Below are 13,650 nucleotides of genomic sequence, written 5' to 3'. Positions count from 1 at the left end.
GTTAAACAGCTTTTAGTCTCTGCTGCCTTTAAATGCTACAGATCCCTGAAGATGCTTTTCCATTGCAATATTTCTTGATTCATTCTAGTATTTGTTTGGGAAAGTAGAAGAGCCTTCATTAACAAAAGAAAAAAACAAAAACACAAAAACCAACCAACCAAAAGCTTTTTGGTCATCTGAGTGTTGCTTAATAGACCTACATTTATTGATAGCACATGCTGAGTATTTACTTGAAATCCCACATGCAAGTAGAGAGGGAGAGGCAGGCCTGAAGGAAGGGTAAGTTTCCATACAAACAAAATCTATACAACAAAAAATTGTTGGAAATAGAAAAAGCAGCTTTTTATTTGTTTGCTGTTTACTAAGCATCAGCAGTGCCTGCATGACTTGCAAGTATAAAGAATATACTTGTCTTAAAGTACATTGTGCAGTGTTCTTGCTCATCCAGCCATTCTTTAGATGAACTCCATCAACATATCTAGATGCTTCAGCTGGTCCTCAGCACACTTGGAATGGGATTTTTGGTAAACAAGTTATGCAAGAACAATGCATCACATATTGTCCTCAATTCTTTCCGGGCTGCCATGTGACTGCATTGCATTGTGCTGGAGCTGGAGTGACAAAGCTTTGTTTTATCAGCACTCATGTCTCAGCAGAGCAGCTGTCAGAGCTAAAATATTGCAATAGTACCTGAAGGACAAGCTTTCCAAGAGGTAGCAGTGCCTTGAGAACAAAGAAAGTGTTCATTTCTTTTTATTGTTTTCATTTTCTGCCTTGAATGAAGGAAAATATTGTTTTAAAATATAACTTGAGGAGGCAACGAGCTCTGTTTTGCAGTGGATAAGAGGTGGTGCAGTGAAACTTTCATGTGTCTTTCTGTTCCAGTATTACACATTTATGTCTAACAATGAGCTCAGTGCTTGGGATGCCTCTGTGGCATAGCAAAATGCGACACCTAAAGACAAAACCCTGTCTGTAACCTACTAAATTTAGCTACATCTTCATCCACAACTCCTCTGATGTTCCTGTTGCACTAAACACTGTTTCTGGTGTAAATTCTGCTCCTGTCTCAGAGATCACCAGTGGCTTTCACAGCTTATCTGTCACACTGAAATTTGAATGTGCTGTGTGTGGACATGTTGCACTTTGAGCTCTATGAGGATGTCACTTGACCATTCTGCCACTTTCAGGTTGGCTCCCTAACCGAGCAGTGCTGTTAAAGAAATGTTTCGTGGCCTGAATCAGGTTTTGCAGGCCTGCAGTATTTTCTTTTGGGGTTTGTGACCTGCCATGAGTATATGGATGTGAGGCAGTCCCTTCACAAAAAGTGGTGCTTCGTCCCAGCTGAAAGAATTGAAATAGAACAAGGAAACAGGATTAAAACAACCAAATTCCTACATCCTGCTGTTTGTTAAACCAAGTCAACCAGATTATTGTTAGGTCATCTAATAATACAATAAAAAAATATAGAATATCTCCCACTTCCTTGCTAAGTCTAAGATGAAAGTGTCTGCCCCTCTTCTTTTATGGTTCTCTAGTAATTCCTTAGTCTAAAGCCATAAAAAAGGTTTCAAAAGCTAGGCTTATAAAAAGCAAAATAGTGTAAATAAATATCTATTTGTTTATTTATAATTAGTCATTATGATGCCTTGAGAGGCTGCCTAGAAGAGAGGCTAGACAGAGTTAAAGGAATAAAGTAGGGATTTATTAAAGGCCTTCAGAGGACACACCTTGGGCAGTGCAAGGGCCTGGCTGTGGCTCTGCCCAAGATGGACTCTGAGTTTTCCCACTTTTATAAGCTTTGGTCCATTTCCATATTGGGATTCATTGTCCAGGTTATGCAGTCCCACCCTCCCAGACTGCTCTCCTCAAGTGGTGTCCTTGGTTCTGGGCCTGGAAAAGGATTGTTTTGCGTGACTGATCTGCAAGGAGAACTTGCTGACACTTTAAATGAAGTTCAGAGTCACACACTAAGGCAGTACAAAATCTGGAAAATATGAAAGCTGAAACTTAAGGCATCAATTGTACGGCTATAGAAAGAAATATCCAAGTCTGACTAAAATAATTTCCTTAGATGTTTTTCGCCTCTTACCTTTTTCAGTAAATTCTAAATGCAAAGCAGCATGTCACTATTCTGGAATAAGGCATTTAGAGTCATGAAACTCATTAATATTAGAGCCTCTGGCCATTATACATTATATTTATAATGAATGATAATCCTAATAATTAAGGAAGGCTGTGCATTTTAACCCTTTTCTACTCAATATTTGAACTTCACAACAACCACAAATGTGTAACTTATTTGCCCTGCCAACCTGGTACAGTCCCCAGGTAAACATGAATGTCTTTACCTGAATGATTTAAATGAGAAAGTATGCAAAAACTATGAGAGTTTTATCTCTATCAAGGCTGGTTGTGGTCTTTATATTCTATTTGGAAGAATAACATAATCTAACTTTGGTGCATTTCCATTTGATTTAAAATAAAAAAGCATCAGTGCAATTTTTCAAGTTTTACTTTCTCTTGGCAGTGATTTTCATTACAATGTCCTGCCTTGAACAATAATTATTTTCATGTTTCTTAATGTCCTTTTGCTTTCTAATCTGGTGTCACTAAATCAAGTTACACTAAAAAAGAAAGAAATTGTATTTTTAAAGGCAAATTGACTCATCAGTATTGCTCTCCCCACCTCCCTGCACACACGGCACTTCATCAGTGTTTCCTTTAAAGAAAATAATGATGCTCTTTACTCCCCTCCGTTGTATTTTGTGTTATTCAGTCCTGTTTATAAATCTCTTTTTGGACAGTCACAGCCTCTCCTCCTCTCACTGTCCTGTTGCCCCTTGCTGCTCACGAGTGCCTGTGTGTGGTTGGCATCCTGATGCATTAGAAATTACCTGTAAAGGCACAGAGCTCACAGCTTGCTCAGAATCATTTAAAAGTGCTTTTCTGCTTGTATTTCAGTCTGAAAAACAGACTTTGAAACACGCATGGTCCAGGTTATTTAAGGCTGTGAAGAAAACTGGGATATGAGCCCTCAGCAGAGATTATTTGGAGAACATAAAGCTATAAATAAGGGCAGTGCCAGCTCAGAAGTCTGTGTGCTGTTCCCACTGAACCTTCCTTGCTGCTCTGACTTGAACCTGGGGTGGGACTTTCTTATCATAGCTAAGGACAGGCTAACTTAAAGCTTACAGAGCTTTACCCGACCTTCAACTCATCATTTATTATTTTGTGTGATTAATTCAGTCTAACTGTTTAAAATGAGCTCCATGGGTTGTGCTGTAGAAGAGAAGGCTTTTGGTCCAGATGAGCTCTCCAAGGTGGGCAGAGAGCAATTTTAAACTCGAATGTTGGGAGGCTTTATAAATGTTCCTGTGAATACCAATGAGGTCTAATGGTAAATGGTGTGATTAGCTTCCTTGATGTGAAATTCCAAGTGACCCAGTTGTTGCTCTAATTAACAGCTTCTTTCACATGTGCTTATTATCAAGATGCATTAAATGCAGCCAGAGTTCCTCCTCTGGTCTGAAATACAGGCAGGGCAGGCTCTTACTGTCACCTTGTATTTAATATCAACTTTTATGTTTTTATACTGTTCTAATTTTCAAGGAGACAGAGAGAAGTTTTGCATTCATTATTGTTCTGTTTGTCTCGTTTCTTATATGGTAAATGAAATAAAGTGCAACATGCAACAAAAAATGTATCAAAGTTACACCAGATAGAGAGAAAACAGAAGCAAATGCATTGATGCCCAGCATAATTTTTAAGCAGTAAATTTTTAAGCTAAATACTGATCCTGCAGTACTTAGCTTTATTTCTGTCTTTATCCAGTGCATTAATTTATCAGGTTTTTAATGGACTCAGTTTTATTGATGAGGGCTCTTAGAAACTCTTTAAAATAAAGTTTTTGAAGCTCATTGTTGTGGCATTAGCTTTCTCCAATGATTAGGAATAGTCCATTGACATTTTTGTGTCCAGTGTTCCTCTGATGCACTAAGGAGTTACACTGTGATTCAGTGATAGACACTAATTTTTTAATCAGTTGGAGCTGAGAAAAACCAAACAAATAACTGGAGAGAAGAGAATCAGAGTGCAAGTGGTTTGTTAAGTAGATGTCATCTCAAGGGTTTTCTGAAATTATTCAGGGTGATAGCAGAGCAGTGCATACCTGGTGGCTGGCCAAGAACCTCTGCTCTCCATCCACCTCTTCCCACACTGGGCAGGAGGCAAGGAAATGGGTATGAGCTTTTTGTGTGAGTTAGTGATGTCTTGTTACCAGAGAGCAACGTGTAATTCATAGCATTTCTGCAAAACAGGACAGCTGGTTCTGACCAGTAATAAAAATGTCACTTTTTGCCTTTCCTCTGAAAACCTCTTGGTCTGCATTTGTAGACCATGTGTGTTATGCCTGGAAGAGTAATGTGCAACTACCAAATATTACATGTCCCTCAAGGAAAAGGGGTTCAAAGGGGAGATAACCACAAAAGTGGCTCAGCCCAGTGTGTTTGTGCTCATCCTTTCCTTAGGAACTCACATGTGCTGCATTTTATGTGCCAGACAAGTGGCTTAGAGTGATCCTGCTGTAGTTCCTGTAGATATACTTGCAGTTATTCTTATGTTCATCCTCCCTGTAGGTGTAGGTGGAGATACAGGTAGGTGAAATCAATACGGAGATGTATTTTTGGTTCCTCGTTTGTATCACACATTGACATGCAATGAATTTGGAGTATTCTCACTCAGTGTCTTACCAACTCTATTCCCAGACATTCCATAAAGAGTAATACACATCACAGCTCAGGGAAAAAAAAAATCTTGGAAATGAGATCTAAAAAAGACTGGGGAGAAAGGTTAATTGTAGGGACGTGATTTCATTTAAATTTTAACTTAGCTTGAAATAAACGTGTGCCAAAAAAAGGCAACTAGAAAAATGTAAATTTCAATTGCAGTCTTGCTTGGCAGTTCTGCTAAATTTTAGGAGCCTTCCCAACTATAGTAACTCATAATGTTACTCTATAAAACTCCAATTTGCTGCTTAATATTATTGCAACTTAAGACAATAGCAAGGTAATGAAAACTGTTGAGGTTCATGTTTCAAGTGCCATGGCCTCTCACCACAAGGATTGTGTTCTCTTCAAATGCTGATTGCTAATGGGGCCCTTGGATCAAGAGAATAAAGCGTTGGCTGCACTTTGTTCAATAGTGGTGCCACTCACTTCAGGCTTCTTTGAATTCTTTCAGGAATAGTTGAGAGGCCTTTAGGTAATGTCCTGGCTCTGCTCTTGATGGAATGCTATTCAGAAAACTTTCCATTCCTGTCCTGGTTGTGTTTTGGCAACTCTCTCTGAAAACAGCAGGCAAAGGCTTTTCTGCTGTTCAAGCACCACTTTCTTTTGAATTCAACTTTGATTTTTGCCCAGTCAAGGATTTTCTCTGTGTGGTGCTTCATAATTGCTGGAACTGAAGGACTACAGGAATTTTTGGTGAGGCAGAAGCAAAGCTTGCACTAAGTACCTGTCTGATTTGGGTGACTTTGTATGGAATTCAGCAGCTCCTCAGTGTGTGTTTAAACTCATATCTGTACACAGAAATCAGGGACAGGGAATAGTTCACTAGGGGTAATGAAGGTTCAGGAAGTGGTAAATTTATGAAAGGACAGAAGGCAATATATTTGGACAGTTTAAGGGCTGCTGTCACTGTGTAATGGTGTTCACAGGGGTCTTTGGGTGAGGGAAGAGATGAGGATCTGACTCAGTGTTTCAGAAGGCTTGATTTATTATGTTGTGATATATATTACATTAAAACTCTACTAAAAGAATAGAAGGAAAAGTTTCATCTCAGAAGGCTTGCTAAGCTAAGAATAGAATAGAAAATAATTATAACGAAGGCAGCTGCCTCAGAGACTGTCTGAGTTAGCTCTGCTGTAATTGGCCATTAATTACAAACAAGCAGTTGTGACTAATCACAGATGCACCTGTTGCATCCCACAGCAGCAGATAACCATTGTTTACATTTCGTTTCTTGAGGCCTCTCAGCTTCTCAGGAAGAAACAATCTCAAGAAAAGGATTTTCATAAAAAGATATCTGCGACAACACAGTACCCAAAATAAATTCAATATCCCAGTGCTCTCTTCCTTCCGCTGCACAAACATGAGCAATGTCCAGTCCTGGACCCAGTCTGGATTTGGGAACAGCTCCTGCACTCAGCACAGCAACTTTTGGTTCGGCCTTTGTGCACACAGTGCCGGCACTCAGCTCCTGCTGCAGAGCACTCGCTGTGAGCAGGGATGCTGGCCTAGAAAAGAAGAAAGGTTTTCTTGCTTAGTTTGTGTTTGTTGAGAGGGAGCTCTTTTTTCACATAGCTTTTGTAGTTTCTCTTTGATCATCCGGAAACCAGACCTTTGAGTGCACAGCTTTAACAGTGTTTATACTATCCTGACGTATTATTTCAACCTCTGCTCTTGCTGAGGCAATCTGACTGGCAAAGATCATGGTCCCTTTAGTGTCACACCTAATTCGAGCGGGAAATGCTATCTAGTTCACAGTGCAGTTTGGAGGGTTTGTAGGTTTGGTTTTTTCTCTTTTTTTGGGGTTTTGTTTGGGGTTTGTTTTTTCTTTGTTTGTTTTTTTTTTTTTTTTCCTTGGTTGATTTGGTTATTTTGCAAGTTTTGGGTTGGTATTATTTTTTTTTTTTCCCCCTGGGTGTTTCCATGAGGCCTTTCTGGCTTGGGTGAGAGTTTTGTGGATTTGCATGGGTAGTGCTGTTGGCCTGAACTATTTACTTTTCTTTTGCACTTAGGTGAAAAGAGTGAAAACCCAAGAAAAGTTTTCCAGCTGCAGGTAGCTGGGTTGTATTTTTAACACCCTTTTTGGTCTTTCCTGCATGGTGGATTTCTATTCTCATTTACTCATTTATAAAAGAACAGATTGAGCAACAAGAGTTTTAAAGGGAACAGGAAGGGCATTGAAAATATGGAAAGAACTGAAAAAAAAAACCCCAAAATTTACATGAACAACCCAAACAATGTGGTATTACAGGTTCAAATATTCACTAAGCCACAGTGACTTCTTGAACCAGTATTCTTTCAAGTAGAGAAAATGAAGGAATATTGATTTTAATATGGCTATCATATCCTTGTTTTGATGTTTATGGTCTTTTTCTGTTCTGTGAAATCTTTCTAAACTTTACTTGTCAGGTGTAGTACTCTACAAAAACATTCCATTATGCTTTTCTAAGGAGCTCCCAATTTATTTTCAAAGCACCAAAATTATAAGGAAAAATAAATTCACCTTAAAAAAAAACAGAAATACATGAATCACTATTAATATGCAAATTATACATACTAGTATGTATTTGTATTATACATATATATAAATACAGTTCAGGATCCAATCCTTCTGACTTGTGGTTGACATGCACTGTTGGATAAAGAGTGAAATCTTGGTTTTGAACAGGTCAGGATTTTAGAAGTCTGTATTTGTTCTTAGTAGTCTGTATTTGTTCTTAGTCTTGACATTTTTAATAGAGAGAATAAGTGAACTGCAAGTGTGCTCTGTTCTATTCTGCAGCAAAATCCCACATTGTCCTGAAAACCAAGTCTTTGTGTTCAACAGGAATGGCTTTCATGGTACAAAATCCCAAAAACAAAACTCCATGTAGTCCCCAGGAAGCAGGATAGAGAAATAAAAACACACAAACACAAAAAATATACATTTTATCAAGCTGACAATTGTTTTGTGCCATCTTGAAGTTCTGGGCTCAAGAAGGAGCTATACTTGGTGTTGGAAGAGAAGTGAAGTACAGAATTCTAAAAGCACTTTAGTCAACTAATTTTTATTCTTTTCACAAAGCCTTGCAGCAAAAAATGGTTTAGGAAAAAAAATGTAATTTCCAGATTTTCACATTTTTCCCTGTGTGGGTCTGGAGAGGTGGAGCCAGGTTCAAGGTCCTGCCCCTTGCCTGAGGCAATCACCAACATCAGCAGCTACTGGGGGACAAACTGATGGGAAATGGCATAAATCCCAAGCTGGTATTTTCATATTTGTGCCATGGTATCTGGTGGATCCCTTTTATGAGCCAGGAAGTCGAGAAAGGCAAAACTGCTCTGCTGATTTTTAGCATCTTTGTTGTTTCTCACCCCTGGGAGAAGCTGACCTTGTTTCAGGGATGTTTTTCCTCCACATCTGTGTGCTGTTGTGTGTTTTGAAGCTTTGATCACCTCTGTTTTCTCTACAGACAGTGTGGCTTAGGGAGAGGGAGATATAAAACCAAAGTGCATCAGATCACAGGCATTTTCTATGCTCCACTAATATCAGAAATTTGAGCCCTTCCTGGGAAGGAGTGGCTACAGATGTATCCCAAGCATGCAATCAAATGCCACACAGGCTGTTATTCATAGGTAATGGGCAAAAATACAGATGCACTCAGAGCTCACCTGCTCCATTTCCATTTCTCTTTCACGCAGTCGTTATCCCTGCCTTTGGATTGTTAAGATCTCTTTGAGTACCACACTGAAAGTGCAAGAAGTGGTGTTCATCTCAAGGTCACTTTGGTACTTGAGAGCAGCTGCCCTCCAAAGAGCACATAATGAATAGTTTTATTACCTTGTGGTTGGTTTTCCCTATGTGCTGGAGATTGCTTCATATGCTACCAGCTCATTTCTCCTTTTTTCTTTTTTTTTTTTTTTTTTTCCCTCCTCTGAACTACTGCTTTCTACAACTGTTTTCATCATTGTTAAAAATCATTTATATAGCACCATAAATTACAGGCACTTTACAAGCAAGGAGTAAGATACTGCCTTTGCCCCAAATACTTTATGGTTCAGATATATCTTTGATATCTGGTGTACCTTTTATTTTACTTAACACACAGCGTGGGAATTTTAAGGTAGATTGCATTAATCTCCTGTTTTATTCCCACAATTTTTCATGATCAAACGATGGTGAGGTCCTTTCTGTGATGCAGATAACCAATCATCAGTTTGCTACTTGCCATAAAGGTATTGTAAACATTCTCCTCACTGAGAATTCCAGGCACATACATTTGTGCTCATGCGTTTGCATCTAAAACCTGTAGGCACTGGAAAAAACAAACCCAGCCTTTTGATAATTTAACTCCCTCCTTGTTCTTTTTTTCTTGACACTCTAACTGGCATTTCCCATTTTTTTTTTGAATGAAATCTCCCAGGAATCTTCATGTGATATTGCCTCATTGCCCAAGGAAAAACTTGGCAGCATGATCTTGGAAAAGGTAGTTTATTTTTTTGAGTTTTGGCTCAATTATTAGACTCCCGACTCCAGGATGTTTTCTCATACCTCGTTTGCACTCTGTCTTCCACTAATACACATACTTAAAATCTAATTGTAGCTATCATTTAATTTGAAATTAGGATTTTATATTTTTTTTAAGTTTACCTGGATGATATTAGTCTAAAATACATTAAAGGTCTGGTACTGTAATTTTTTTACTATTCTTTTTCACCTTTAAACACAGATTTTTTTAAAAAAAAACCCAAACAAGCAGCTGTAAATCTAGGGGGGAAAAAAACCCCTGTAAATTCACTTACTAATCTAATTTTTCCTAAGCTCTTGAAAAGTGCAGGTCTTGGGTGCTGGGCACCTTTCCAGAGGTGTTCAGCTGAAAATGTGGAATCCAGTGTGGGATTGTGAGGGTTTCTTTCAGTTATGATGATCTTGTAACCAGAGTATCTATTTTACACTGAGAGATAGTAAAAAAAATTGAATAATTATCAGTGCTAAAAATATAGAAAAACTTTTCTCAACTTGTTTGTATACAAATTTTGGGGTTTTTTTTCACATGTTGACATCAGAACAGAGCAATCATGGTGTGATAGCATGGCCATGCAGTTCCTTCTGGTTTGAAAACCAGATCTAATGACTGAAAAATATTAGTCTCCCATATTCTATTCAGTATGTTAAAATTATAATTCTGAGCCAAAAATTTTAAAGAGGTTTTTTTTTCAATAATTTCTTTGAAAATGTATTAGAGACTCCAAAATAATGCATAATGGTATTAGGTTTGCATTTACATCTCAGGCTTTTACAATTTTTAGAGAACTGTGTGGCTTATATGATACCAAATATATAATGATGTGAATAACATTGGTTTTTATTTAAAAACAATTGAAAGGAGAAGAAAAAATCATTTTTCAAATTGATTAATGAAAATATATTTCCATGTCTTACTCAGAATCATCCAAGCTTTATTTTGAAAGTGCTGGCAAACACTGAAGTTATTAAAAAGACAAAAAAGGTCAGTGAGCGTGCATCTGTAATCATACTACAATCAGTGTGGCAATCTAAGCTAGAGGAAACTCAGTTGAAACAAAGATTTTTGATGTTATTCCAGTTAATAACAAAAGCAGGTTGATGTTCCTGTGTGTTTTTCTGAACTAAACCCCACCCTACTGCTTGCACTGTTTATTTTGCTGTGCTGCTGGCACTAAGGCATGGTATTGATGCACTTGAAATGCATTATGTGGGTACTCAGGCTCTTACCTGCTTAGGTTCCTGCTGGGAGTGCCTTCCCTTGGCCAGGTGGAGGAAAGAATGTAAAATTCTTGGAATTGGGTTGGAATTTGGAGCATAGAAATAGTCTTAACAGGTGTGTATCAGGCAAAGAGAACTTTAGTGTATGTTTAATTAGGTTCTGGTGCTCCCTGACCTCAGTGTTTGCATTTCCACAGAAGGGTTTAATTCAGTTTTAATTCAGTGAGTGAAGGTGGAGACTCACTCAGAACAGAGCATCCTCCTTCAGGGCTCAGGGGAGAACACCAAATGTCACCTGTGAGAGGCCAGATGGGCTTTGTGCAACCCGATCCTGCAGCCCAGAGCTCCCTGCCTGTAAAGGACTGCATTAACAAGCCGCGCTCATGGAGAATTCCCTCCTTTGAAGTGCAGGTCAGGATGGAAAACAAGCCCTGCTTGTTAGCCCTGTGCTCTGAGTGTAAGGTGTCCTTAGGAGACAGCAACTAAATGGGAGCAGGGTACCCCATTCTGAATGGGATTTGTCATATTGGCACATGGCATTTCATGTTAAAAAGAAAAGAAAAAAAAAAAATCAAAGTATCTTTTGAAATGCTTCAATATTGTTTACTGGCAAGGCTCAGTTTGCCAAGGTGCTGTGGTTTAGCAAGGTCTCACTCAGTGAAAAGCAGTAAGTGCTGTGATGCCTTTGATGAGCATTTTGCAGTTTCCTCTGGGGGGGAGCCCAGCTGAGCCTGATGCAGTCCCAGAGGGAAGGGATATCCAGGCTGTCACATCTCTGTGCCCAGGGGGCTGCCCCTGCTCCTCAGGGGTGTGCTTTCCTGAGAGCAAGAGCAGCAGGGTTTGCTCTGCCCCTTGCTGCTGCTCTTTTAGGCTCAGTCCAAGTGCCACCAACCTTCTGTCATGGGAGGTGCTTCAGAGCCGAGCGCTGACCCTGGGCTGCAGCAGGATGGTGTGCTGGGGATTTGTCTCTGATGCAAGGGAGGAACATCCACTCCTTGGGATGCTGCTGGAGAATTTCCCTCCTGAGATGGGAAAAGAAAAAAATCTCAGCTTTCACATGTGACCGTGTTCACGGGGGTCTCTGGATGAGGGAAGAGATGAGGATCTGACTCCATGTTACAGAAGGATTGATTTATTATTTTACGATATATATTACATTAAAACTATACTAAAAGCATAGAAGAAAATGTTCTCCTCAGAAGGCTAGCTAAGAATAGAATAGAAAAGAAAGAATGATAACAAAAGGCAGCTTTCTTGGACTCTGTCCGAGCCAGCTGGTCTTTGATTGGCCATTAATTACAAACATCCAAGATGGGCCAATCAAAAATCCACCTGTTGCATTCCACAGCAGCAGATAATCATTGTTTACATTTTGTTCCTGAGGACTCTCAGCTTCTCAGGAGGAAAAATCCTAAAGAAAGGATTTTCATGAAAAGATGTCTGTGACATCACACATGCACAGAGTCTTATCAGCCTGTACTAGCAGAGGAATCTACATTTTGGTTTGAGACAGAGGTTATATTTCCAGAATGTCACTCTTTTCAGACCAGGGTGTAATTTTTTTTGTTTTTCTCAGTGTCAGTACCTGTGCATTTGCTGTTGGAAATAGTTAACTTTGCATTTTGTTGCTGGGAAAGGAGTATCCAACTGATGTGAACCATGAACCCCCTAGGAAAACAGAAAATACATAGATTCAGAGCATCTCAGAACACCAATTAAATATTTAGTGTACAGGCTGGATCCCTCCTAATGGAGAGTGTCTGAGGTAAACACAGCATCTCTAATGTACAATCAATTTAATAACAGAAAGGACTGGCAGCTCATGGAAGGGGAGGGGATGTATTTTGATTTCAGGCAGAAGAACTGTGTGAGAAGTGAACTTTTTAATTGTGAGAATGAATATTCAGGCAATCCAGCTTTGGTTTGCTGAAGGAATTTCTGATAGAACTGGAGGGTAGTGGGGGAATGGGAAGTACTCACAGGTTTGATGATTGCCTGGTGGTGGCTGTGCAAGTGGGTCTAGAAGCAGAACACTGACGTGATTTGTACTGCTTGAAATATGAAGGGAAAATTATTCTGAATCTGACCTTTTGCAAGAAGCTGGATGCACCCAAATTTTTTTTTAAGACCAGGAAAAAATATTCCTACAATGTAGGGACATTAGAAGTGGTACAGTGACCTGGTTATCAGGTGCTGTCACAATCTTCTGTCCCAGGGTGTTCCTTGGAGCAGTGCTGTGTGCATTTACCAGCTGCTCAACTACAAGAACTCCTTTGGAGTTGAGCTGCATTTAGCTTTCTTCTAGAAACACCTGTTCTTCAAAGCCAGCCATGTCCTGTTTAAGAAATCCTAGAAAGGAGTCTTGGTGCTCTGAAGCTTCCAGAGTGAACAAGAACAGACCATGGGACAGCTGCATTCACAGCCATTCTCAGATGCTCCAAGATGCCAGGACAACATTCCCTCTGCCAGACTGCCAGGAAGCACTCCTCATCTCCTCATCTCATTTTGTCTTTTGGCATGCCCTGGTTGCCTCTCAGGGTTTGGACTGATGGAAAGAAATTTCCCAGTATTTTTGAAGTGATGTCAAAATAACTTGAGGTCACTTCTGAAAATCAGAACCATTTGGCCATGCATGTGCATACAGCGTGCTGCATTTTTAAGGAAAGCACTGATGCAGCCTTAATTATTGTCTCACTACTTATTTGTCTTTAATACACAAATATCAGATTTCAGAAAATGTCAAGTGTTTCTGGAAAAACATAGTCTGAGACCTATTAAAGGCATGTGTTCTGCGAATCTCATGGTAGGAGCCAAAAAAAAGAAAAAAAGGTAATGGAGAAAATCTGCAGACATCAAGATGATGGAGAGGGTCCTACAAGTCACAAAATGAAAGGCAGGCATAGATGCCCAAAGTGTTTTTGTGGTCTGGAAGGCAGCCAAAGAGGCATTGATTTATTAAAGAGCAGCCTCCCGGCTTCCTTTTCTCTATGTGATGGTGCCATTAGAGCTCCTCAAGCAGGCTCTGATTTCCTTGAGAATGAAGATGCTGAAGACAGTTGTTGTTTCCAGGCTGATGCCACTGCCAGACCATCACTTCGTGTACCTGGCTGGGGAATTCAGTGTGTCAAGTGTGAGTTCCTG

General features: G+C 39.5%; 1 protein-coding gene and 1 long non-coding RNA gene across 7 annotated transcripts in view; one reads left to right on the top strand and one right to left on the bottom strand.

Moving 5' to 3' along the window:
• The window catches only part of RBFOX1 (RNA binding fox-1 homolog 1), a 1,162,992-nt gene that overhangs the window by 792,213 nt on the left and 357,129 nt on the right, over window positions 1-13,650 (top strand). The window lies entirely within an intron of this gene.
• LOC132081180 (uncharacterized) lies at window positions 5,852-12,164 on the bottom strand. Its single transcript, XR_009419643.1, has 3 exons — window positions 12,095-12,164; window positions 11,402-11,531; window positions 5,852-6,295 (listed from the first exon to the last, which is right to left on the bottom strand). It is a non-coding gene; the product is annotated as an uncharacterized LOC132081180 (long non-coding RNA).

The sequence above is a fragment of the Ammospiza nelsoni genome, chromosome 17, assembly GCF_027579445.1.
Source record: "Ammospiza nelsoni isolate bAmmNel1 chromosome 17, bAmmNel1.pri, whole genome shotgun sequence".
NCBI classification, from domain to species: domain Eukaryota; kingdom Metazoa; phylum Chordata; class Aves; order Passeriformes; family Passerellidae; genus Ammospiza; species Ammospiza nelsoni.
Note: the sequence above shows the minus strand (reverse complement) of the source record. Positions and strands in the feature narration are given on the sequence as shown.